The sequence below is a fragment of the Pteropus vampyrus genome, unplaced genomic scaffold, assembly GCF_000151845.1.
Source record: "Pteropus vampyrus isolate Shadow unplaced genomic scaffold, Pvam_2.0 Scaffold20, whole genome shotgun sequence".
Taxonomy (NCBI): Eukaryota; Metazoa; Chordata; class Mammalia; order Chiroptera; family Pteropodidae; genus Pteropus; species Pteropus vampyrus.
The window spans coordinates 1,841,292-1,846,301 of record NW_011888801.1 but is presented as its reverse complement, the minus strand read 5'-3'; the positions used below and the strand labels follow the sequence as shown (position 1 = coordinate 1,846,301).

The window sequence follows — 5,010 nt, the reverse complement described above, 5'->3', positions numbered from 1 at the left end:
AAGTGGGGAGGAGGGAGTAGAGGAGAAGTAGAAGAGAAGAAAGAGGAGTACTTTTCTCAACCTAGTCTGAGCTGTTTAAGTAAGACACGCTTGAAAAAAAAAAAAAAAAAAAAAGAATAAAATCCATTAATGGCATTCCCACCATGGGAAATGGGGAAATGTTATTGTTATTCAAGTTTATAATTTAATATCAGAACACATAAATATAATGCATTAATACATTCTAGATAACTATTAAGATATGCTAGAACAGCAGTAATGTACAACTAAGTACTAAAACAAAGTTTGGGCCATTTATAAGAGACCAAGACAAACATTATTTATTCAAATGTGTTATTTCTCCGAAAATCTACATAACATGAATCTCAGGCCTAGAAGTCCTTAAAGAGATTGTGAAGTCCAAAAACAGCCCTGTCATGAGTGAAATGCCATACTCACCACCATATTAATGCCAAGCTAAAACTTGCTACACAGCAGGGTGAGAATAAATTACTCTGTAAATTTTGCCTTCTGAGAATTAAACAAGTAAAATTCCTAGAAATCTACAAACATTACCACATAGTCAAGAATCCTAATAGTGTCCTGCAAAATTTTAAAGAATTGGCAAAATCTATCAGGTAGACAGTATGGATGTGGTAATATTTTAAACATGTTTATTGGCTCTTGGAATGAAAAATAAAAATTGATTAAAACGTACTAGAGAGGAAGAAAGAGGAGGCCAAAAGTGTTAATCACCATAACAATTTTATACTAAAGCTGAAATTTAAGAGGCTTATAAAGAAACAGATTAAGAGTAAACCACAGGGTTAGAATGAAAATAATAGCAAAAGTACACGGATTATGAAAAGTTATATTTTAAATTCTCACTAGTAAACTAGAAGAGAATTAAAATTCACTCAGAGTCTACGGCCATGCCACCCTGAATAAGCCGGAGCCCATCTGATCTTGGAAGCTAAGCAAGGTCAGGCCTGGTTAGTACTTGGATGGGAGACCACATAGGAAAGCCAGGTGCTGTAGGCGTAAAAAATAAAAAATAAAGGACTGTAAGCTGACAAGGTCCTTGCAATCTGTGAGATCAACCAAGGGTTGCCTCGCCTAAAAAAAATTAAAAAAAAAAAAAATTCAATTAGAGAAAGCTGATGGAAAAACAAATTAAATTTAAACCTAAACAAACAGAATTATACTTTGTATTCTTAAATTTTTCTTTATGCCTTCAATTTTTTAAAAATTGATAATTATTTAACTTGAACTAGCCATGTATTTTCATTAAAGGAAGTTTTAAAAATTCAGTACTTGTGATATGTCACTGCTTGACTCTTGGGCCACATCAAGAGAACTGACCCACTTTATATGACACCTCCCATTTACTTCTGAAATACATTTTAATCTGGCTTCTGTCCCTATCACGTTACTGTGATTTACCTGAGCTCACAGCTGACATCCTACTGTCAAATCCACTGAATTCTTGTGGGCCTTATGTTATTAGACATCTGTTACATCTGATATTATTAACCTCTCTGTCATACAAACTCACTAAAGTTCGTGAGACCCTGTCTTAGTTCTCTCTTTCTTCTCCATCTCTTTCCAAAATTCTTCATCTATCTATTCATTAACTGTTCTAGCTTCTAGCCCGCTTCTTTTACTTTATATCCTTTCTCTAGAAAGGCTCATCTATTGGTTGCTTTAAATACCATCTATACAGTGATGATGATGATGATGATGATGATGATGATGATGATGATGATAGCAGCTAACATTTACTGAATGGCATGGTGTAAAAGTACAATTAAATATAATATTTACTGTACATCTCTCCAGCCATGAATCCTCTACCCACCAAAAACATAAATCAAACTCTCTCCTAAATATGCCCACCTCAATATCACATGTTCATCTCATGCAGAAACAAAATGAACTCGATTTCTCTATCTCTTCTAACATGTCCTCCGTTCATACTCTTGGTTGTAAATATCACTATCTACTCAGTCACTGAAACCAAAATTTGTAATATCATCCCTGGCTCCTTTGCCCTCTTCGTTAAATAAATCATCGAGTCTTTCCTTTATAACACTAAAATATTATTTAACTTCCTCCCAACTATTCTATCCAAACCACAATGATCAAGTCAACAACTCTCAATAGGCCTAGCACTATGGCCTCCTCCTCTAATCTGCTTTCTCAAATCCATTGATCTACTGCAGACACAGTGATTTATATAACACTAAATGTGAATCCAACCATATCATCCTCCTACTTAAACTCCCTTGGCCATAACAGGAACATGAGAGACATTATAAGCTTCTTAGGAGCTAAATAATATTAGCTAACATATGGAAAATACATAAATTAGCTCATTCGATGCTCACATTATAATATTTCTTTTTCTTGTTGTAATACAACTATTTTATTCACAAGAAAACTGAGTTTCTATAAATTAAGAAACATAATCAAGGTCACACAACTGCAAGTGGCTCCAAAGCACACTCTTAACTAACCTTTATTCTATAATGCCACAGTAATAAAGTGACTTCTTTCTACATCTGTCTCCTCAATTAGACTACTAGATGTTTAAGGGCAAGAAACTTACTTAACATTGTATTCCCAATACTTGGGAAAATACCACAAAACAAGTGCTCCAAAAAATACGTAATCTTAAATGAACTGTTAAAAATCAATCCATGTTTAGGTAAGCCTTAGGAATACCATTTTCCTCAATATGCAAAGTCAGCTCTGAATAGTAGAGAATCTACAAGGACACCATCTAATTGTATCTAGGGCAAAGTGAAGATTTCATAGATGGGTCTGTGGTCATTTAGTGTCTGTAATTTAGGTCTTATTTAAGGAAGCTGCAGAACAACTCAAGACCAATCACTTAACATTTGAAATATAAAGATTCAGAATCAAATACCAGTTTTTAAATCTAAAAGAGAGAATCAGAATGGCCAAAGACCCTTTTTCTTTTAATGAAGGTCACGAGGAACTATATTAAATATTCGAAATTCAGCAACATTTCTAAATACTAGCAATAATCTAGAAAATGTTGAAAAAATATTCTACTCACAATAGCAATAATTTTTTAAATACCTAGAATAAACCTAACAAAAACTGTACTCCTAAGAAGAAAACTATAAAATTTCGCAATAAGACCTAAGCTGCCTTGTCTTATATTTTAACCACTAATCACATGACTATTTAAGTTTAAATTAATTAAAATTGAACAAAATTTTAAAATTCAAATCTCCCGTTGCACTAACCACACCTCAAATATTCAAAGCTAAATGTGACTTACTGGTTCCCATATTAAACAGCACATATACATAACATTTCTATCATCACAGAAAGTTCTAGTGTACAGCACAACTGTAAAAATAAAAACTAATCTGAGATTTTGTTTTTATTTTAATCACTTCTACATGGTTTTTTCACAAAAACCATTTACTTTTATAATTTTTAAAACATTCAGCACTAATCACTACGTAAGATATGTGTAAGTTAAAAAAAAACCTAACCACTTTGTAACCTTGTATTTAATGTTCTTAGAGCTTATGTGTTGTTGAAATATATAAAATAATACCTAAAATAAATGGACAAATACATATATAGATTTAAAAAAATCCCATGGTAAAAATCTCATTTTTCTAAATTAATCTATAAATGTAATGCAATTCTAAACAAAATTCCAGAGAGAATTTTTATAGAATTTGACAAGCTCATTTAAAATTTCTGTACAAAAGAACCAAAAATAACTAAGAAAATTCTTGAATAAGAACAAAGTATAGGGACTTGCCCTATTAGACTTTCAAGAATTATTGTAAAGCTTTGGTATTAAAATAAATATAGGGCTGTGCTAGTTCAAGGACAAATAAACCAGCAAAAAGAATTAACAACCTAGAAACTGAGCTGTAGATAAATTAAAATTTGCATTGCAGATCAGTGAGTAAAGATTGAATTATTCACAATATGGTGACATAATAGTTGATTCCCCATAAGAAAAAAAATTTGAAAAATTGGATCCTTACATCATATACAAATATCAATTCAGGCCAATTAAAGACCTAAATATATGAAGCAAAATGTTAAAATTTGTATAAGAAAATATTTCAGAACAGCTTTATAAAGAATTAACTACAAAAGTGTCAGAGCATTTCACAATTAGTTTTAAAACAATTATAGCTTTTAACGTTACATAACGAGTCTCACTTGACACTCCAAATATTGTTTCCCCTTCAAACCTAATATCCACTCATTAAAAGAAGTAACTCATCTTAATTTATACAAATAATTCAGTTGTAAATTTTTGGCACTGAATAATCAGTACCAAAATTTGACCAGCTATCATTACTTTGAGTATTTTTAAAGTGAATATTAACTAATATCTTTCATACACACTTACATTAATTAAGACATATCTCCAGTTTGTATGTTTACATTATTAAAGATTTAGATCTGTAAGAAAAACATATATTTCCTCAATTACTCCAGCTTCTCTTCTTAAAACTGAGTATTTTCATGTCTAATGATGGTTATCTCCCAATTACTATTTCATTAATCCTCTCATTCCTCTCACTTCCATGGTATTTATTTATCTGGTATCAGGAAAAATCAAGGCAAACTTGTTTTACATATTCCTTCCCTTTTCCATCCTTATTAAATTGAATTAAATTGAATAGCAAGTAATTATCTAATTGATATTTCTCAATTATGGCAATGCTTGCTCTATTCTGGAAATAGGTCAATTGTAAGGAACATACCAACCGCGCAATACAAGGAGCATTATTTTCAAAACTTAGTCTAGAAGAGAACTGTTGAGTCTTTCAATCTCTCACAAAGCATTTATTAATCTACTCTCACACACTATTTAAAACTTATTATGCTGAGTGAAATAAGTCAAAGAAAGGTAAACATCTTGTGATTTCACTTATATTGGAATCTAAGAAACAAAAAGGAACAAACTAATCAAAAATAGATTCACAAATATAGTGGACAATTTAGTGACCGCAAAGAGGAAGC

General features: G+C 31.3%; 1 protein-coding gene and 1 pseudogene across 3 annotated transcripts in view; one reads left to right on the top strand and one right to left on the bottom strand.

Moving 5' to 3' along the window:
* The window catches only part of ADK (adenosine kinase), a 475,283-nt gene that overhangs the window by 428,494 nt on the left and 41,779 nt on the right, over positions 1-5,010 (bottom strand). The gene's annotated exons all lie outside the window — the stretch shown is intronic.
* LOC111736623 lies at positions 902-1,020 on the top strand (annotated as a pseudogene).